The sequence below is a fragment of the Aedes aegypti genome, chromosome 3 (assembly GCF_002204515.2).
Source record: "Aedes aegypti strain LVP_AGWG chromosome 3, AaegL5.0 Primary Assembly, whole genome shotgun sequence".
NCBI classification, from domain to species: Eukaryota; Metazoa; Arthropoda; class Insecta; order Diptera; family Culicidae; genus Aedes; species Aedes aegypti.
Window position 1 is genome coordinate 377,514,555 of NC_035109.1, and position 23,495 is coordinate 377,538,049.

The following is a 23,495-nucleotide window of genomic DNA, read 5'->3' on the forward strand; positions in this document are numbered from 1 at the left end:
CTACGCCAGTTCATGCGGGAGTGTATGGATTGGGGGAAAGGCATGGCAGAGAGGTTTGCTTTTGTGGTTAGCAGACTGCCTATGTATCAGGCGTAAGAAAGGCGTGCGCGTGGAAGTAGGAAGCGTTAGGGAAACGGTTTCTTGTCCGTCTCTGGTTCTAGCGATTGCTATGAACGAATAGTTTGAGTGTGATAGATTCAGAATGGAAGATAGAAGCAAGTGAGAGATATACAACTACAAAGTACGAGGAAAGGGACGGGCCTGGGATTGAACCCATGACCTTCTGCATATGAAGCAGAAGCGGTAGCCATCAGACCACCAACCCCGTCATTATAAACTTTTAGAAAATTGCATCAAAATAGTAACCTAGTGTCCTAGTCCTTAAAAAAGACCTACTACCAGTTCTGAAGGACGTCTCCCGAAATGCCTACAAAATACTACAGTTCACGTTCGATTCTGGTAACATGCCAACAATTTTAACCAGCGACGAAAATACTCAATCTATCCTCGCCTATTTTGACGCTTGCTGGGTAGAATCTTCGTTGATTTTTTATTTGTTTTTATCCTCACTTTGACAACACATCAAAGATTGGCAAAGCGCTTGCTGCAAGATTGTCAGTTTCCTTTTAACCAACTGATACTCAACCGCTTTGTGATAATCGGAAACAAAAAATGATTTTCATTCGAACCAGCTTAACTTTTTTTGTATTCCGCTTCGAGAAGTTGTAATTTTTGCACGAAGCACACAAAAGACGCGTCCATATCATCGATTCCGTGCATCGGATCGTTCATTATCCGTATAGCAGCATATTTTCTAAATAACATGAGGTTCAATAATCAATTTTCTAAAACTGACACTCTTCTGGTTCTGATAATCAAAAACATCAACGACATACGGGCATTGTTGTTTGTTTTCTTCATCTATTTTTGTGCCATTTTCATTGGTACTATCATATTGGTGGTGGTGCGATTACTTTGATGGTGTCATAGATGTCAGTTAATTGAGTGTAGTGAGCATGATTTTTTTCGTCCCTGATTTTAACAATGATAACGAATTAAATTTATTTTAAAAATGGTAAGCCTCGAAAAGGTCCATATAAACTTTGAGATTAACTGGATTGGTGACTAGCCAATGCTCAAGTTTTTTTTGTATATGCCTTTCCGTGTTGCCAAAATCGAACCGAGCCAAAAACGAATCGTGGCACTGTACCAATTAATTAGTCGAAAAATAGTTTGTTTTCATTTCTTTGAGCAACGAATTGAATTAAAGTTCAGATATCGATATACATTTTCACAAAAAATCCTCCAAAATTTTACCAGTAATTTCTTCTAAAATAAGTACAGACTTCCTAATTTTAATTTCTCAAGTGGCATTAAATTAAATTCGAGAAGAAATATGTTGATAAATTTATAGCTGAAAAGTTCTGTCAAACAAAATAATTGGAAAATGCTTTGAAGGTAATTGCTGCATGAATTACTGAATTGTTTTCTTGGAAAAATTGAAATATTTTTTTTTTTTTCTAGAATAAACGGAATAATTTCTTGAGTATCCTAATAAAGATTTCTCAGGAGACCTTGGGGAAGAATCACTATTTCTCACGTAACAATTTAAAACAACCAATCGTTAGATAGTAGATTCTGAGAAAATTTGATGTGAATATTGTTCACTACATTTTCAAATCCTATTTCTTCGTATTCTAATCCAGTGCTGTAAACATTCGATACCTACTTTGCGCAACGTTTGTTTCATTGCCATGGTTAGCAGTCATTTTATTTTTCTGCATTCATCCGCTACCGTCACCTCTCATACATAGCACGAGCGTTAGAATGAACATCGAGAAAAACAATGTGTCAATTGAAGGTCGTCTGAAAGGTTGACATTCGCATAAAACATAAGTTTTGCATAGAATTCATACTTATCGGATCATAAACAACATGAATAGTTTGATTTTGCTTGTTATGTCAAATATGACACACATACAGTGAAAGCAGCGCCTATTACGAAAAATGACGGAAACAAACAAAACCGTGACGTTTCTTAGTGGTCAGAGGCATTTAATTGACATTTTACGTGTAAAAATACGTCAAGTTGTCGAAGACACCAGTTGTGTTGATAAAAAATGTGTAAATCACTTAAATTTTACATTTTTTTTATCCTTTTTTATCAAATTCGTGAAATGATTAATTTTAAACACCATTTGTCTTTCAAAGTAAAGTTTTGTTAAAAATTATGATATTTTATCAATAATTGTTTAAAAATTAAAATGTTTTCATTAAAACAAGATTTTTATTCGTATAAAACATGCATTTTATCAAATTTAAGCGATACATGATGTTTAAAATGGAACATTTAACGATTTGACGCAATAAAGTATGAAAAACATAAAATTTAAGTGATTTACACATTTTTACCATAACTTTGTTATTTGAAGTCCTAGAACTTTGATGTCTTCGACAAGTTGTCGAATTTTTACACGTTCTAAAACTTTGCCGAAGACGCGAAAGCTCTAGGACACGAAATAAAAAAAGTTTGCATCGCAGCGCCACCTATGCGGCGTAATTTCCAACGAACTTCTATCATCAAATTGAAAAACAAATAAATTCAAGATAGGTCTCCTTTGCCACCAACCCGAAAAAATGCACTCCTAGAGCGCTAGAAGTTTTGCCTGGCTTAATTCTGTTCCTGGCCCAGTGTGCATTGGCTTCTTTATAGGCTAACTTGAATTTTGTTAGCGTTCCTCGGCCCAAAGCTAGGTCCTTTTGGTTTTCATCGAATGAACAAGAGAGCGTCATTGGCCGCTCACCATGTTTAAGGGGGATCCGTCATTGATTTCGAAATTTTCAAAAGCAGTTTTTTCGTTCAATAACAAGAAAATTTACAAAAAAATGTGTTCGCTGTATTCCATTCTCCAACCAAAACACAGTGAACACATCTTCAATAAAAAAAAAATAATTTTGAACAGGAAAACTGCTTTTGAAGTTTTAATAATGACGATGATTACAATGACGGAGCGTTGAACGTTAGGAAATCTCGCTGGACCTATGTACAAATGAAAGATTCTCTCCTCTCTCGCTCTTTTTCGATTAAAACAGTGGAATACTGAAGCTTTTGAGAAGTTTTTCACTTTATATCGAAATACAATTACCTTGGCTAGCATTTCACATAAAGAGGTTAATGTGACTCAGTTATTAATTAAAGAGAAAATAAACAAAGAGAGCCTCTCAATGTTAGACAGGTCCTTTTGAAACGTTGCGCGAGAAATCTTCGAGTTTTCCTGGAAAAACTATCGCAGGATCCACAGGAGCTCTAAGATATGAAGCAAATGTAAACAAATACTGGAAGAATAAGCAAAAGGGACGGTTGAAAACATATTCAAGAGACATCCCAGTAGTATATATTCACATGTCCAAGAGTAGTATCATCAACTTCTTGGAAAGATTACCAGTAGAAATTTCTAGAAAAATAACTTATTACATTCTAGTCGAACTCCAAGATGGAATCCTGTATTATTTCTAATAGAAATTGATTCCTCCATTCGAAAAGAAAACCCTTGAAAAATATTTGACGGAATTTCTTGTGAAATCCCTGCTTTTTCAAAATAATATAATCTTAAAATAGCAACCCCTAGAAAAAAGTGTTGTATGGATGACTTGTAGATAATTGTCAAATTTTTTGAATAAAAATAATGAAAAAATTATCGTTAGATTTAAATTTTGAAAATCAATTTTATTTTCAGTGTAGGCCACTGAAAATAAAATTGATTTTTAAAATTTAAATTCAATTTCAAAATATGTAAAATATTTTATTTTGGTGAAATTTTTTCTCAAGATAGTTGATTGTGATTACTACTAACCGTTTATACATCGCGAAATGTTTTTTTTGGGATACAATTTTTTCTTACATAACTTTTTTTTGTCTTAAAAAAAAATTTAACGTGTCATTTTCAAACAAGACAAAACATGTGAAAGTCACAGAATAGAATGAAGCGCAATAAGCGAGTCAATTTTGTCTAAAAAGTTCACTTTATTTTTTTTCTATCTTTATTACCGAGATTTTTAGCCCTAGGCTAGTTCATCTCGGGACCAACGGCTGTACTTCCCTTCCGAAGGAAGTCGTCACTAAATTTTTTAATGACTATCTCGGGGATGGGAAAGTTCCCTTTAAATTATCTAGATTCCATATAAAAAAAGACTCATTACGTGTTTCTTGCCACATTATATTCGGAGTTGACAGCAGCACTCTCTTAGAATTTAAAAACAAGGATATGAGACCTTATCGAAAATATAATTCCTTCATTGTTTTGTCTAGGACCGATGAAAATTTTGATAACATGTGAGGGAAAAAAATCGACGCTAAATGGGTCAACTTCTTTGTGATCTGAAAAAAAAAACATACGGATTGATTTTTGATGGAGTTCTTCAAAAATTTACACATCAAATTCATGGTTTTTTTTTGAAAAAAAATTTCTTACAAATTCAAAGCTGGTTTTCTGGATGAACTCTTAGCAAAATTCGGTGACAAAATCTGGAATCACTGAGAACTTCCTAAAATTTTTGAAATATCACCATAAAAAATCCGGAGTAGTTCCTGGAAAAGCTTTAATAAAAATTTATGTTTGGAGAAATATTTAAAGATAATCATGCAAAATTCTTTGACAAATCCATCGTTCATCCTTCCTAAATGGACTTATTTCGATAAATCTAGCAGATACTTATGATTGAAGATAAGTTTCATAATAATGATTTGTTAATAAAACCCATGGCATTTTTTTCCAAAATTTTTGAATGATATTTGACAGAATTCTGATTTTAAGTTAAATTCCCAGAACATCATTATGAGGCATCACCTCCTGCCCCCTCTGGATTCACCCACGCTAGCAGAGCAGTAGTACTCCTTCAGACGACTTCGTGGCAAACGAAGAGGAGAAAATAATGAGGCGCAGACTTGCTCAAGCCGGTGCCGGCGGAGATGAGGAAAAACATAAATAATTATTTATCGATTATCTATAGCAACTAGCAACTCTGGCTGGGAGGTGGGTGGTGGAAGCAGTGGCCACGGAGGGACCGCTTTACAAGGATTTGCCTTGTCAGCGGATGGAAGTCAACAGCGGCATCATTATCGGAGATTGTCTCGACCGAGCGGCAACGTGAAATGGGAAGGATGCTGAAAGCAATGTCGATTTCCTCGTTGTCATTGAAATTCTAATGGAGCTTGACGTTGGCAGGGAACGGGGGAAGCACTCGTTTGATCAGGTTTTTAATCAAAATATTGAGAGTGAGCTTTTCGTTTACCTGGAACTTCAGAAAAAGCCAATTTCGATATTCGTTGTGATTATCCACAGTTTCACCGGTTCGGAACGATTTGCTTGATGGAAGACTTTCTTAGCGAGACGTGGTAAGTCTTTGGAGCGAAAGGTTTCCAATCGCACTCCTTTACATATTTAGAAATTGAAAATGTCAAGACGACAATCCGGTTCCAAAGTAAATCAGTATGATAATCCATCATTTGAATAAATTGAAAAATCTCATCTCTTCTGGGCTTCATAGCCTGTCAATCATGTCCTGGTTTATCGATATGAAGAAAAGACAAACAAAGACAGAGTTTCGACGGTGATGGAGTCAAAGGCTCGTTGCCAACAAACGATCTGCCCATCAAGAAGATTGAACGCCGAGCGAGCTTTCACCTCCCACCAGATCCCGACCAGAATTATTTAACAAGATTGCAACACTTTTCTATCAACAGCAGTTGATATAATTTAGTTATATTGTTCTATTTATGTAATACGCTCTTAACAAAATGTGTTAAATATATTTACTTTGCACTTGTAAGTTTGTTGTAAATAACATCCTCAACAATAACATAATATGCAATTATTTTTTTTACTTTGTCACTTTTTTGAACCATATTCTGCAATTTTAGTCTGATTTGTTATATTTTTGTTTTAGTTTTCTAATTGTAGAAGTTACTTGTTTTATAACAAGCGGTGATAAAAAATGTTATAATTTTGTTTCTTCCGTTCGATCGCGATAGGCTGTCTTAGTCGTCGACGACGCCAACAGTTGTTGTAAACGCCGTGATTGACATCGGGAGTAATATTCTCCGGTGTGCGTTTCTCTTCACGAAGTGTTTTTCCGATCGGCTCCGGCATACGCATTTCCAATGGACGTGAACCACATGAATGGATATTGGGCTCAACAGGCCTATCAGAATGCATGCGGATGGGGTGGATTTTGACGTGCCGTGATGGTTGACTGACATCCGAGGTCGCATTACAAATTTTCATGGTAACGAAGTTTTCGTCGTGTTTCTTGAAAAGGAGGATATAAGATCAGCCATTTCTGTTCGAGGTGAAGATTTCATAACAAGTATTAGCTGGAAAAATTTTCAACTTGTTCGATTTTCAACTGCAAGCTTGACTGAAAACAATACCATTCCAGTTATTTGCTGGAAACCATTCCAGATCTTATATGGAAACCAGCTAGAAGCCACTCTAGCTCTCAGTTGGAAACCATTATATTCCTGACCTTCCAGCTTCTGGCTGAAAGTCTTTACAGCTTATGGCTGGAAGCCTTTCTAGCTTCTAGCTGGAAGCCTTTCCAGCTTTTGGTTGAAAGCCTTTCCAGCTTTTGGCTGGAAGATTTTCCAGCTTTTGGCTGGAAGCCTTCCTAGCTTTTGGCTGAAAGCCTTTTCAGCTTTGGCTGAAATCCTTTCCAGCTTTTGGCTGGTAGCCTATCCAACTTTTGGCTGGAAGCCTTTCCAGCTTTTGGCTGAAAGCCTTTCCAGCTTTTTGCTGGAAGCCTTTAAAGCTTTTGACTGAAAGCCTATCCTGCTTTTGACTGAAAGCCTTTTCAGCTTTTGGATGGAAGCATTTCCAGCTTTTTACTGGAAACCATTCCAACATTGGCTGGAAGCCGTTCCAGCCATCGGCTGGAAGCCGTTCCAGCTTTCAGCTGGAAGCTGTTCCAGCTTTTGGCTGGAAGCCTTTCAGCTCTTTGCTGGAAGCCTTTCCAGCTTTTGGCTGATAGCTTTACCAACTTTGGCTGAAATTCTTCCCAGCTTTTGGCTGGAAGCCTATCCAACTTTTGGCTGAAAGCTTTTCCAGCTTTTGGCTGGAAGCCTTTCCAGCTTTTGACTGAAAGCCTATCCAGCTTTTGGCTGGAAGCTTTTTCAGCTTTTGGCTAGAAGCCATTCCAGCTTTTAGCTGGAAGCTTTTCCAGCTTTTGGCTGGAAACCGTTCCACCTTTTGTCTGGAAGCCGTTCCAGCATTTGGCTGGAAGCCGTTCCAGCTTTTGGCTGAAAGCTTTTTCCAGCTTTTGGCTAGAAGCCGTTCCAGCTTTTGACTGGAAGCCGTTCCAGCTTTTGGCTGAAAGCTTTTCAAGCTTTGGCCGAAATCCTTTCCAGCTTTTGGCTGAAAGCCTTTCCAGCTTTTGGCTGGAAGCCTTTCCAGCTTTTGGCTGAAATTGACTGGAAGCCTTTCCAGCTTTTTTCTGGAAGCCTTTCCAGGTTTTGGCTGGAAGCATTTGCAGCTTTTGGCTGGAAGCCTTTCCAGCTTTTGACTGGAAGCCTTTCAAGCTTTTGGCTGGAAGCCTTTCCATCTTTTAGCTGGAAGCCTTTCCAGCTTTTGGCTGAAATTGACTGGAAAGCTTTCCAGCTTCTGACTGGAAGCCCTTCCATCTTCTGGCTGGAAGTCTTTCCTGCTTCTTACTGGAAGTCTTTCCAGCTTCTGAAGGCCTTTCCCACTTCTGACTGGAATCCTTTCCAGCTTCTGGCTGGAATCCTCTCCAGCTTCTGACTGGAAACCTTTCCTATTTTTTTCTGGAAGCCTTTCCAGCTTCTTACTGGAAGCCTTTCCAGGTTCTGGTTGGAAGCCTTTCTAGCTTCTGACTGGAAGATATTCCAGCGTCTGGCTGGAAGGCTTTCCTGCTTCTGGCTGGAAGTCTTTCTAGCTACTGGCGACATGCCAAGGCGAAAATGCTATTTAATTTTTGTGAGATTTTTTTTTCAGCTTCCATCTTATCATCATATCAGATCCTATAGTCTTAAACCTTAAACTCACCTCATATGTCATGCCAATGTTTAACCACACCTGACGCACCTGACACTCAATTCCGGTACCACTCTTCGTTGAGATCAAGCATCTTCCCAGTTGACAGCTGACGCACTTATGCTTGAATATTCCTCAACGGAAAAGCAACCCTTCCACCGCCCTATTCCCACTCCACACCAAATCTAACTAGAACCAAAACCCTCCTATTATGTCTGCTAGAGAGAGAGAGAGAGCCGGAATTTATTTCAATTAGCCACATGAAAGCAAATCACCGGGACCAAGTCGGATTGCTTCGAGGCGTGTGATACCACTTGCTAAAACAACCACATCACTCTGCGGACGGACACCAAGTTCTGGTAGTGCCTAGCACTTGCACCACATATCTACGGAATATCTGGAACCCACCCACTGTTTGTGTACTTCCGGGAAGAGAAGCCTAACGACTAAGCTTCGAAACTGCTGTTGTTTGTTGCGGTGCTGCACAAACATCCACACTGGCACTAGGTTGGTACCGTAATTTTGGGTTAAATTGATCAATTTTTAAAGTTCTTTACGTCAAATTGTTAGCTGGGAGCTATTCCAGCTAGTTAGAAGCCATTCTTACATTTAGATGTACGCCATTCTAGCTTTAGCTGGGAGCCATTCCTACTCTTAGCTGGGCCCAATTCCAGCTCTCAGTTGGAAACAATTCCAGCTTTTAGCAGGGACCCATTCCAGCTCTAAGCTGGGAGCCCTTTGAGCTCTCAGCTGGGAGCCATTCCAGCTCTTAGCTGGAAGCAATTCTGGCTGTTAGCTTGAAGCAATTCCGGTTCTTAGCTGGAAACCATTCCAGTTCTTAGCTGCAAGCCATTCCAGCTTTTAGTTGGAAGCAATTCCAGCTATTAGCTAGAAAGCAATTCCATCCCTTAGCTGCGAGTAATTTCAGCTCTCAGCTGAGAGCCATTCCAGCTCTTAGCAGGGAGCCATTCCAGCTCTTATCTTGAAGCAATTCTGACTTTTAGCTGGGAATCATTCCAGCTCTAAGCTGGGAGCCATTCCAGCTCTTAGTTGGGGGCCACTTCAGCTCTCAGCTGGAAGCAATTCCTACTCTTAGCTGGAAGCAATACCGGTTCTTAGCTGGAAACCATTCCAGTTCTTAGCTGCAAGCCATTCCAGCTTTTAGTTGGAAGTAATTCCAACTATTAGCTGTGAGCAATTCCAGCTATTAGCTGAGAGCAATTTCAGCTCTAAGCTGAAACAAATTCTGGCTCTAAGCTTGAAGCCATTCCATTTCTTAGCTGGGAGCAATTCCAGCTCTTAGCTGTGAGCAATTTCAGCTCGAAGCTGGGAGCCATTCCATATTGATATTTATGCTATATATAATAAATTTAATCATGTGCAACGGTGATCGATTTCACCCTACTGATCAATTCCACCACAATTCACGGTCCCAGTCCAATGCGTCGGTGCTGCCAAGAAACAGACGGCAAACAGGCATTTATGGCAATTACTTTTCAATCTTCTGTCTGATTTAGCATTTTCGCATTTTCGCCTTGGCTTCGGTGTTTGATCCTGGCAAGGATTAACATTCTCGTTCTCTCCCTCTTGGAGCGCGTGTGTGTCGGACGATGACTGATAGAATAAGCAGATACCCCGAGTCGGAGTGAGCTCCAGCTCGCAAGCTTCGAGTCGACTCTAATGAGATCACTCAACTCTGGCTCCCCATAAGGGGAGCTATACACCTGAACCCCGGCCAGAGGTAGCAGCTTGACACGATAATGGGCGGAAAATCTTCGGCATCAGCGCCAATTCATTGGGAAACAATCGTCATAGTCGAAGTCGGGTCGTTAATGCGGGGGGATTTCCACTAATTAGGAGGTGAACTCCGGGTGCAAATCGATGAGTGTGATGTGCCTGATCGCATGCGAAATGAGTACCATTAAGTTATTAGCTCCGACGCTCGAGGCGGAAGATTGGTAATTGGAATGGATTTTCCGCTTGCCAATGGGAATTTCTAATGAAGTCATCTTTGAAGGGGCGGATGTTTGCTCTTAATGGGAAATTTGTAATGATGAAAAGGAATCTTAGAAAAACTCTTCAAAAATCCAAAGACAGTGATTACGATGAAGACAACGAAACATCAAAGTAAAAAGAATACAGTGAATTTAAAAGTCTGATCAAAATAAACGGAAGAAACCCATCATCCAAAGCCCTACTCAAGTCAGACTCCAGCCAACAAAGCGACCAAGACAACACCGGGAGCCGAAATGAATAAGTGTACAAGCACGGGAAAAGTGCTTGATTTACATATAAAACGAAAACAATTTGAAAACCAGCCAAGGCTGCAATTTTTCTTTGACTTTACTTGTGGCTCGTTTCCCGGAAAATCGAACAAAAGTCTTTCCCGCTGTTTCTGGCACTTAACTGGAAGTGGAAATTTTCTTCGTAGGTTCAATTGCTGCTTCAACGTCTGGTTTTTTGGTAACGAACCACAGAAGAATCGTTTCTTGCCGAACGAAAAAAGTCGTCTAGGAGCATTGCACAAAATGGCGTTTACTGTACCGGTACAAAGGGTATTCAATTAAAAAAACTTATTGTCAAGTCGAGCCCATTGAGAAAGGATCCAGAAGAACTATTTTGCTGAATTTTATTATTTTCGAACTCCTCCTTCATCCGTACAGACTCTTCTAATATAAATTATAATTTTTCTCAGCTGAATTTACATTCTACTACATGTGATCTACATATCAGTGTTATCCCAACATGTTGTTTTTCGTCATATCTTCAACTGGATATGTCAGAGAAAATTTCAAAAACAATGATTGCTTGTAGTTTTCCAAAAACTTCTTTGAGCGAGGGCCTTCGTATCTACAGGCGTAGTCAGAGAAGTTTCGGAGTTTTATGAGCTTCAACAAATAGGTTTGGAGTCCTATGGCTGTCTATGTTTCTAACTCTTTTAAGTCCAAGTCTCATGATCAACGAACTTCATCATTAAACACCAATAAAGTATTGGTGATCTTCGATACGACTTCCACAAGTTGACAAACATTCACAAAACCAACTCATACGGAAACATCTCATATCAAGAGTGGATTAGTTTGAAGCTACATTTTCCATTCAACAGCATATCATCGCTCTACAGTGAATCGACACATTTCTCCGTCTGTGGACTGCTCTCGTGCCCCAAATCCGGAAATATCCTTTTCCTTCTTAGAAAAATCGAATAAATATAACAACACCAGCAACTCATCATCTAAAGCCAGATGATTGATGATGAAAGAATTTCCCCTCCACAGCTCCATCCCTCGTCAAGCTTTATCCAACGAAATTAAATGACCACCAAGACGCGCAGTGGTTCAGATTTTAACATTCATGGCAAAAACTTCACCTTTTCAACAGTTCACTATTTAGAGCCATGAAAGTGATTTTGAATTTAGATGATTTAAATGATTTAGATTTGGATTTTGGATTTTTTCTAATTAGAACCATGAGAATGATTTTGAATTCCAAAGTATTGAAAATATTTGTTTTCGTACATTCTGGATTTTTTTTTTCGAAAACTATTGTTCGGATAAACTAAGGTAACATGATTCTTCTCTAATCGGTTCGGTACCTACATCGCTTCCACAACAACTGTATTGTGGAAGAGTAAAGATGTGGGAAGGCTATCAACGTGTCGTTCTTACACAAGTGACGATAGGCAAACATGAAAACGGTCAAAGCTAAGTTTAAGTAGCACTATGTGTTGCAAGCTACCCCATACTTCGGGTGACTTGAAATATACACATTTTTCATCCTTCTCAACTTTTGGATAAATCTATTACATATCGTATTATACCTAAAGTTTTAACTGCCGTATCTAAAGCTTAGAAGTTGAAAAGTGTTGCAAATTACTCCGTTTAACGATACTTACAATAAAAACTGGTGAATTTATAAGGCTAATGGTTAAAGAAAACAATTTTTTGGGAATGCTGAATCTAGGGGAATTTACGTATTCTTGTCAGTCTGAGCCAATGTCGAGCTTATATTGCAATTATCTCTGCGATACAGAAACTAATTATTAGTTTTATTGTTGACATTCGTACGCATGATTCACATCGACAAAATTGTTGAAATTTGTTATGAAAAATTTTAGTCACGCCTCCATTTTTTATGTGAGTTACACTATTAGTGTCTGCATATTTCGATATACAGTCAACAACCTTTGAGAGTGTATTCTGAGCTGAAACCAGGCCGGCATCGGCACCCATTGTTAGAATTCCAATTTTATGTCACTGATCGCTAGTTTTCGATTAACCTTAAGGGTGGTCCTTCATAGAAGTTAATATTCAATGTTATCTTCTTTTCCAAGCAGCCCAGATAGCCGTGTAGTGTCGGTAGTGGTTGTCTCAACTGGCTAAGAATAACACTACGGATTACCTGATCCTGTAGTAAAAATCTACTAATCAGGTAACCCCAATCCCAAGGTGTGATGCGACCCGTGCTGATGGATGAATGGTTGAGGGGGTTTAAAATATGCTCAATCGCTAACGGAGCCTGGAGAGCACCAGGGCGAACTCTCCAGTATGTAGCTCTTACTGCAATAGGGCGGGGCAATGATGCAGCGGACCGTCTTTCCCCAGCGACTCGTGGGACCGAAAAATGAGTGCAAATAATCAAACCAAAATAAAAGGTGTCGACTGCCTCCCTCCGTTCGAAAAAGGTGACGACTGCCTCTCCCAGTCGGACGAAACGGAAACAGAGAATGCTTTTGGTAAGCTTGGACTGACCGAAGATGAGCTTCTCAGTAGTTCGCATGAAAACATGGAAACCGACCTCCCTCTGACACTCCCGAACGACCCAGGACTCCATCCTTCGGTTGAACCAATGGACGACGAAGAGGATGGAATTACAGTCACAATAAACTTGACAGGATCGCAGCCATCAATCACAGGATCGAACGTCACCTCGGGTCCTATTGATGGGAAGACCGATCAACATCCAACAGATGACGCGAACAAACAAAAACCTACTGGCACCAAAAAGATCACTCGGAGCCAAAGGAAGCAGCTAAAAGCACTCCGACAAAGTGGCTTAAGCCGCCCTGAGGCCCTATCCAGAATCACGGGGGGTGAGGCTATGGTGTCAACTCCTTCGAAACGCACTCGGCAGGACCTTGACAAGTCTACAAATGCTGAAGAAGAACATAAGCAGAAACGGATGAAACAACACCTGAATCCGAGAAAGCGCGTTGGGCAACAGGAAACCAACAGCTCAACAGCCTCGACGATCAACAAACCCCCTCCAGAAGATAAAAAACAGACTAAGCTTCGGTGAAATTACCAGTCGCAGGAGAGTCGGAATAATCCCAAAAGACTTCCCCACGACCCAACTTTCAACGACTCAGCTGGACGTTCTCCAGGAGGCACTGCTGCTTCGGGTTGAACAACAACGGAACGCTACAATGAAGCCCAAGTTCTCTAACCTTATCTACAAGTCTGGCCATATGGTTCTTATTTGTAAGGATCAGGAGACTGCGGAATGGGTAAAGGAGATAACACCTGCATTAAATCCCCTGGAAGGCGTTGAGTTGGTTGCTATGGATGAGGATAAGATTCAACGTCCAGAACTGATTCGAGCCTTCTTCCCTCAAAGCGCACAATACACCGATGATCGTATCAAAGCTCTCATCGAGAGTCAGAACGATCTGATAACCAACAACTGGCGTGTCATGCAACGGCTCACTCCTAACAACAAGCATGTGGTGTGGGTCTTTAATGTAGATGGACCGTCCATGGAAAAACTCATTCAATCCAAGTTCATCCTCAACTACCGCTTTGGAGAAATACAGTTGAGGAAAGTAAAGAGCACAACCCCAAACTCCAATGACAATCCAACTGGACAGCCGACCCAAGAGAAATCTGAGGAGGCCTCTAGTAGCATCCCACAACCAACTCCCACCATACAGGCTAGCTTGTCTTCCTCTGATGGAAAAGATGCATATTTGACGGCTTTAGGACATTTCGTCGAATGACATTTGGTCGAATGACGTTTGGTCGAATGACATTTGGTCGAAAGTACATTTGGTCGAAAGGACATTTGGTCGAATGGACATTTGGTCGAATTGCTTTGGAACATTTATTTTAGTCGAATTACGTTCAGTTGAATGGAAATTTGGTTGAAAGTTTGTTTCCAAATTGATTGTTGAAAGATCATTTGGTAAAATTGATTATTGTTTGCAAAGTTGGGGGCCGTCCTTTAATTGCTTAAGGGTTTATGGGTGGAAGGGGAGTTTGAGATTTCTTCCGCGCGAATTTATTTATTTATACAATTTATTTTTCATTTTCGTACAAAATATTTTATCAAGGGGGAAAGGGGCTTGAAATATCCCGAAAATTACCTTACGTAATAAATGTACCGAAGGTTTGGTAAGATAACGTCTTTTTTGAATAATCTGAATCATTAACTGTTGTTGAACAAGAAACGGGACACTTTATGTAGCCTTTGTTATAAATTCCGTACATATTTTTATTTGAAATTTGAAATTATACCAATTTTTTTGTGCATTGACTGAAATATTTAGCTCTAGTGAATTTATTATTCTTTGAAAGTATCATCATTCTTTTGAAAACTGCTCAACAAGTTATTTTATTGCTCAACGATGTGAACATAATGTTGTATTATTTTATTATTTTTTTTTTCGAAATGGCATCGTTCTTTGTAATGAACTGCTGATCTTCATCTGACGGAAGCATTCGCAGAGAGCTTATGGGATTTTTATTTAAATTCCGGGTCTTGCAGCTTACGGACGTGGGTAAGATTCTTAAATTCGGAAATCAGAATCAAAACGGCTGGAAAAAAATGATTTAAGGAAAACCTATATGGCAAAGTGAATATTTGGTGTCGGTAACTCTACTTATGACCAATTAGCTTATAGTGACTTCCAGCTTAATAACATTCCTCAAGCAAATATATGGCTTTGCTGATAGTGTTGATGATCCGGGTGAAAAACAGAGTTTGCAGTAAAAGCTTTGAATTATTAAAAATTAAAATTGTGCTAATTCTATGTTTTGGGAAATAGAAGACGAGTAGACTGAGACAACAAAAGTTGGCTTGTTTCCATTTAAGATAAGCTTATCTTGAATCACAGAACATGCCTGAATGAAGAAGCAGCATGAAACGTCAAACAACGCCATAAAAATGAATAACAAAATTTTGCTTATTGCATATAGATTGTTAGTAAAATGCCTGATACTTTACAATTATTCAATCACTCTTGTATTAACGACAAAATGCTACTATCGACGATAGTCTGATCAAACGTAAACCTTTGTTTTCATACTATGAAGATTCACCACTATCCTTTCCACGAAACGTCGGTTCGGTTGCAACTAAACCTTTTCGACCAAATGTCCATTCGACGAAATGTCCGTTCGACCAAATGTACTTTCGACCAAACGTCATTCGACTAAATGTCATTCGACCAAATGTCTTTCGACCAAATGTCATAGATCCATATTTGACCTCACTTCCTGGCCCAAGCGGTGTCACCTCAATGGCTCCCAATAAGGGCAGTGGAAATGTCAAAAGTGTAAAATTGACCACAGGGGATAAGCCAGCAGGCCTAGGTAAGGGAAAGGACAAAAACCAAAATCTAAGACATCCCCCAAAATCAAAAGTTGATGATCCGCAACATCCAAAGAAGGACGGCAAACGTCCGGAAAATGCGGAACGCCTCAGCAATGATTAAAATCCTCCAAGTGAATCTCCATCATGCTCAGTGCGCAACAGATGTGCTTTGCAGGAGATTCACAAAAGAACACCTTTCCGTGGCACTGATTCAAGAGCCATGGGTCAACAAAACTCGAATACAAGGTATTCAACTAAACTCGTGTAGGTTGGTATATGATGACAGCCAGCTCTCTCCCAGAGCAGCTATTCTAATACGCAATGATACTAAATGTTTTCCAATTACAGAATTCATCAAAAGGGACATCGTGGCGGTCAGGATGGAGGTTTCTACTGCTAGGGGCAGTACTGAGATCATTATGGTTTCGGCGTATTTCCCTGGCGACGCAGAAGACATTCCTCCTCCAGAGATGGCTGCTCTTGTCTCTTACAGTCAAAAACACAACATCCCCTTCGTCATCGGTTGTGACGCCAATGCTCATCACCTTGTATGGGGAAGTACAAACACAAATATCAGAGGTGAGCATCTTTAGCAGTTTCTTTCCTCCAAAAATATTGACATATGCAATGTCGGTGATAAGCCTACATTTGAAAACATCTTACGACAAGAAGTCCTTGATCTGACTTTATGCAGTCAATCCATCTCGGATAAAATAAAAAACTGGCATGTTTCTAATGAAATATCTATGTCAGACCATAAACATATAGTCTTCGAGTGGGAAGGGGGTCTAATGATTCAAAAGTCGTTTAAAGATCCCAAGAAAACTGATTGGGAAACCTACTCAGCTATTCTCCGTTCTGAAGACTATATAATAGAGCCGAATATTTAGACTATTATACAGTTAGAAGCAGCTTCGGATTCTATTAAAAACATAATTCTAAATGCTTATCAAGAGAGCTGTCCGATCAAAACAGTTAGTTCGAACAGAGATGTTCCATGGTGGAACTTCAACCTTGATAAACTCAGGAAAACTGCTCGGAAGGAATTCAACCGAGCCAAACGCACTTCTGATTGGAGTCTATACCGAAAGGCTCTGACAGAGTATAACAAAGAAATGAGACGAGCAAAACGGAAATCATGGGTTCTCATGTGTGAAAGCATTGAGAAAACTCCCGTAGCTGCTCGACTTCATAAAACTCTTTCGAAGGATCACTCCAATGGTTTGGGAAGTCTTCAAAGGACTGACGGTTCACTCACTGTGGAACCTCGTGAAACACTGAGTGAAATGCTAAGAGTTCACTTTCCTGATTCAATACCACAGACGAGTCTAAATGCTGAAGGTGCCAGACTTGACGTCTCAGTTCCACACGGGTTCCTATCAGGGGACTCAGGAGCAAAAAGGGACGCAATAAAGGTTGCCAAAGAAGCTTTTACTCGCGATAGGGTTGTTAGGGCAGTGAGATCTTTCGAGCCATTCAAATCTGCTGGCATGATTCCACACATGGTAGAGATTTTTAAGGCAAGTTTAGTTCTGGGACACATTCCAAATGATTGGCGTCAAGTTCGAGTTGTCTTTATTCCAAAAGCAGGAAAAAAGGACAAAACCAACCCTAAAGCATTCCGACCGATAAGCCTATCCTCGGTAATGCTTAAAATCATGGAGAAGGTATTATGCGAGTATATAGATTCTAAATTTATGAAAACTATGCCTCCTTCTAAATCCCAATTTGCTTATCAAAGCGGAAAATCAACGGTCTCAGCACTGCACACGCTAGTGAACAAGATCGAGAAAACCTTTAATGCAAAAGAAATCGCTCTTATAGCATTTCTTGATATTGAGGGCGCGTTCGATAACGCTTCTTATTCGTCTATAGGTTCGGCAATGTTGAGGAGAAACTTCGACCCATGCATTGCAACCTGGGTACATGCTATGCTAGCAAATCGACAGATCTCATCTGAGCTGAGTGATTCGCGCATTACTGTAATGGCTACAAGGGGATGCCCTCAAGGGGGAGTACTATCTCCCTTATTGTGGTCATTAGTGGTGGACGAACTGCTAGATAGCTTAGAAAGAAGGGGTTTTGAAGTTGTTGGATACGCAGATGACGTAGTCATTATTGTACGAGGCAAATTTGACAGCGTTATTTCATCAAGGATGCAAATTGCTCTCAATCACACACTCTCCTGGTGTCAAAAAGAGAAACTAGGAATAAACCCTTCAAAAACAACAATTGTACCGTTCACAAAAAGACGAAAGGTACAACTCCACCCTCTTTTCTTGAACCAAATACAATTAGTTTACTCAAATGAGGTCAAGTATCTTGGCATCACACTTGACGCAAAACTAAATTGGAACACCCATCTTCAAACAATCATAAATAAAGGTCTCAATTCACTCTGGGTTTGCTCAAAGACCTGTGGTAAAACATGGGGTCTAAAACCCAGTATGATCATGTGGATCTATAAAACAATCGTTCGGCCTAGAATAACACAGCGTAACAAAATTGACATTTTTGCGTGTCTCTAGAATCAAATTATGTGTCTCTTGTAAATTTGGGGCTGCTGAATCTGATGCCGTTTTCAGAAATGTTCCAGCACGTCACAATTTTTAGCTACAGGTCGCCAAAGTTGCATAAAACACTGGTTTTATTGATGTTTACATAGAAATTAAACAATGATTCATCATAAATTTTTGGGATCTAATCCACCAAGCATGCAAAATAGGACTTTAACTTACATTTCAGATATAATTTGGTTGAAATTGCACGGTTAAATTTAGATTAAATCGATTTTTTCAACATACTTGCAGTCTCCATACAAAATTCTTTGTTTCTCTTATATGGCAAAATACAATACTTTTCCAAATCAACAAAAATAACGTTTGAGCATCGGAAGTATTATGAACTTTGTTTATAAGTATTGTTATACACATAAAGTTTGAGTTCTGATGCAAATTAGGTAAATAAATTGCCATACAAGCTGGACAACTTGCATGCAAGTTAGCTGAAATAGTCAAATTTAGCATTTTCAACAGCCAATATCTCAATAACTAGACGTGCTATGATATTTCTGAAAATGGCAATGAATTCAGCAATCCTTAATTAAGTTAATAGCGGTATTTTGGTGCTTGAGACAAAACCGTGTTCCGCAGTGTAACCTATGCGTCCCTTGTTTGGTGGCCTAAGACAAAGGAAGCTACGGCTAGAGCTAAGCTGAACAAAATTCAACGTACTGCCTGTATTGCCATAACCAGTGCAGTTCGTAGTACCCGCTCGTTTGCCCTAGATGCTATACTCAATCTGCCCCGGCTGGATCAATTCATAAAGCTGGATGCTGAGAAAAGTGCTCTTCGGCTAAAACGATCAACAGTCCTACTGTCAGGGGACTTAACAGGTCACCTCAGTATATTAAACGAATTTTCGATAAATCCTATTGTTGAAAAATGTAGTGACTGGATGGAAAAAGCGGTAAACTATGACTCGCCATTCACGGTGGTCTTTCCTTCTCGTGAGGAATGGGAAGGAGGTGGACCCACCATTTCACCGGGATCTATTAAATTCTACACAGATGGTTCAAAAATGAATAATTTGACAGGGTCTGGAGTATACGGACCGAAAACCAAAATCTCTGTCTCTCTTGGACAGTGGCCTACAGTATTTCAAGCAGAAGTCTATGCAATCAAGGAATGTGCGCAGCTGTGTCTGAAAAGAAATTACAGACATGCCACCATCTGTATTTTCTCTGATAGTCAAGCAGCGCTTCAATCTTTGAAGGCTTTCACTTGCAACTCAAAACTTGTGTGGGAATGCATTCTTGCACTGAAATCCCTAGCTGAACGCAATCGAGTTAAACTATATTGGATCCCAGAACATACGGGTCTAGAGGGTAACGAAATTGCCGATCAGCTAGCAAGGAATGGATCAACCAATATGTTCATTGGTCCAGAGCCATTCCTTGGCATTTCAAACTCTGCACTAAACACGGAATTGAACAACTGGTTGTTCGGTCAAATTCAATCAAATTGGAATACAGTTTCCAATGCGAATCAGTCCAAAAGGTTCGTAACAATAAACACGACACAAACACAAAAACTTATAGGTCTCAACAAAAGGGATCTCAGAACATACATCGGTCTAATAACTGGTCACTGCCCAAGCAGATACCACTTATACAAGATCGGTGTCGTCCAAAAAACAAATTGCCGTTTCTGTGACGAGACGGACGAAACCTCACAACACCTTCTCTGCTCTTGCAGTGCACACATCCATCGTAGGTTCAAAATATTTGGCAAGCACTACTTACAGCCAGCTGATATTTGGAACGCGTCCCCCAGGGAGGTGGTTAGCTTTATTAGGCTGATCACGCCAGATTGGGGGAACTACAACACTGCAACCTAGGACTTCTGCCCATCAATGGCAGATGGTTCAAAGTTCAGTCAAATGCGCAAAGTATTCCGGAGGCACATTTGATACTGGAAAACATTGTGTACATAGAGTAATAGGGTATATCACAATAGTCCTAAAAAATGGACGCAGTGATCCCACACCCGACAGAAGAAGAAGGGTGGTCCTTTCGGTTTTCTCAAATTGATGGACCCCTCGTACGCCAGCTAGCTAAACAGTTTGCGAAAAAGCCCATTTTTTGATAAATTTTGGGTATTTCTCCACGTGATATGTCTCATAATTCCCTAGGAACACATAGCAAACTTAGTGGCATCGTATAGAAGAAGGATATAACTCTCATATGAGACTAAACGCTTTCTGGCGGCCTTTTTGAATTTTGCCGCCATCTTTTATTTTGTTAGAAAAATCGTTTTTTCACCATAAGCACACCGCTAGTTTTTAATTCTGAAATCACCAAATTGCGCAAGGTGGGCTACAGAAACTAGGTGAGCAATGGTATTCACCCTATGAAATGAACGATTTTCTAAATCATGTTCTACGATTTTGACGTATATGGCGAGTGCAATCAAGTCAACATGAGTTTTTGTACAACAAAGAAACAATTTTTCAATCGTTTTTTTACTCGAGTCGAGTGAAGAATAAGAGTATTATTTTCAGTGATAAAATCTGGCGGCCATATTGAATTTTGACGCCATCTTGATTAAAAAAAAAACGCAATAATCAATCAGTTTATTGCTTTTCAACACTTGGTCCACTCTGTCTGCACAGAAATTGTTGCAATTTCTGACCACCCATCCAATTATGGTAAATGGTCAAAAATCAAAATCAAATGCATCGAATTAAGTAATATTTATAAATTTCTATTGATGGATAAGTAGAAGAATCATTCGATGTCGAAAAATCTGACAAATCTCTTGAAAGGTTTTTTTTTTATTTTCTCGCATTTCTCAGCGCGCTGATCATTTTCGCTGTTATGGTAATACGCACTTAGTCCACTCTGACTGCACACTTTTATCGATTTTTATGGATCATCCATAGAAAATTTGTAACACATCTCTCGCAGTTTACAGCATCCATCAAATCTGATAAAAGTGAAGGGTAATTTTGCATCTAATGAGAGATTAATCCAATTTTCCCATGTTTTGGTTCCCTCTGACTTAACGCCGACCATTTGATCATCACTTTATACAGCATATACATTTTTTCAACAGCCACAGCTATTATGAAGCAGTAGTGAAGAAGACATGTTTATTAATCACCCAACATTTTTTCTTTCGTATTGATTTCAATTAATGACCACTCCGCACAATTTGACTGAGACAATTTTTAAGGTTTTAAAAACGATTTCCTTTTGTACAGCCTTAAAATTGTCTCAGTGAGGAGCTAAAATGACAAAGAATCATCTGAATGTATTCATTGTAGTGGTTTAATAAGAAACTACTCAGAATTAAACGTTTCATATGCCAATAATATTAGAATGGTGGCAAAACCGTAAATCATCCTATGCAAGTAGGGAAATCTAGTGATCATGACAAAATAAATGATTCATCGCGGTTGTTCTTCATCTTGCGATCATAGCAACAACGATCAACCTTTTGTCGTTAAGCTATCACAACAAACTACACTCCGCGCGAATAATGCATCGTTTTGCATATGCGCTAGCGATTAATTGTTCGCTAGTCAATATTTCATTATTTTGAGGATTTTTTCGTCTTTTATTAGTGATTTGAATTCGGATTTTATTGATCTTTAATCATTTTGGCATGAGCTCCAAGAAAAATAACAGCGCGCAGACGGCATGATTCGAGTTTGATCGCTACTTGTAACAACATCCGATAAACTCTTTGTCCCACGACAAACAGTGCATCGGATGCTTGATTTATCGGTCCAACGCGCGCGTAGTGAGGTCTTCAAATCATGTTGCTGCAAGAGCAACGGCCCTCTTAGACCGTTCAAATACCGTGTTGTTTGTCGCTAGAGTCAATTTTTTTCCATCCTTGATCCTATGTGAGAATGAGTTATCCACAAGAAAAAAATGTGCCGAAACCATATTTGCAAGAGCTTTGGTAAATATGAAATATTCAAGTTTTTGGTTAAAAAGTAAAGTTGTTAGCCGTATGCAGCTATTTAGCTTTCAAACATAATAGAGAACCTTATCTTTTGAATTCTTATTTGTGTTCATAACTATTTGATATTGTTAATGAATGCTTGCCTATATTTCTCTACTATATTTTAGGAAATTGTTTTTTTTTTTGCGGAGATAGCCTCAATGGTAGTGTCATGCATGTCGCAAACCCGAGTTCAATACCCGTCTTTGATCAGGTTTTTGGCCTAGCCTTTTTGATATTTGTGTCAAATTGCTGCAAATATTAATTGCAAAATATTACTTGTGCAACTATACGAACAGATGTGTTTATAGTAGCACTATTTCTTATTGCAGTTCCTATAGTAGCACTACCTTCACGGCGCAGGCAAAACACAAATTTAAATTGAATTTTTACAATTTTACCATTAATGTTCAATGAAATATAGTTTATGTTAGTAGTTCTACTATAGGAACAATAGATCTACTATAGGTGCAAATTAGCTCAAATTTTGCAAAACTATTTATTTAGATCATTTTATGAGCATCGAACTGTGAATCAATGGAAATGATATAAATAGCTTCTGACCTTCATGTCATAAAATATTATGAAACTATTTATAGCAAAACGGCCTTAGAAAACTACTAGTGCGACTATAGGGACTGTCTACTAAGGGTACACTGACCCTATTAATTCTCTATTAATTAACCCTATTAATCAAGAAAAATGATAAAAGTTGTTGTTTATACCATTTTCAAGGAATCTTCCAAGTACTGGCTGTTTATTAGTAGACTAGAAGTAGAAAACTGGGGGTTTGCCAGATTTTGTTGAAAACCTGGACCACTGTACGGCAGCCTTTTCACTTCGCTACGAGGAAAACTCCCTCTAACCGGGCGGCAGCAAAACAGTTGGCACATTTTTTCACGTCATCATTCCGTAGAAACGGTTTTTTCCTCCAGTGTTTCTGGTTATTTCACACCACCACCGAACAACAACGGCCGGCGCGACGAAAGGGGGAAACTTGTTGGAATGTTTGTCCGCCCACCCGCCAAATCCCCAGGACAAGACGCTTTGTGGAACAATAACCGACGAATCATCGTTTTTCTCCTCCTGTCCGGAAAAGTCGAACGGGAAAAACTCAACCCGTTTTCATCGCCTTCTTCATTCGCCACTTTTCGGGCGCTCGCTAAGTGAAGTGACGGCTGTGTGCAGGAATGCGCCGTTTTCTGCTCGGGATGAAGATTTATTAAAACAATATCTTATCCTCTTAAAAAGCGATGAAGCTATGTGAGCGGGCAGTGTTCAGCTCAGCACTAAGGAGGATACCTACTTACATAAACCATTCTACAAAGCAACATTCGTCCTCGTCGTC

At 39.3% G+C, this 23,495-nt stretch overlaps 1 protein-coding gene across 5 annotated transcripts in view; it reads right to left on the bottom strand.

Moving 5' to 3' along the window:
* Positions 1–23,495, bottom strand: part of LOC5567482 (transmembrane and TPR repeat-containing protein CG4050) — a 920,140-nt gene that overhangs the window by 79,185 nt on the left and 817,460 nt on the right. The gene's annotated exons all lie outside the window — the stretch shown is intronic.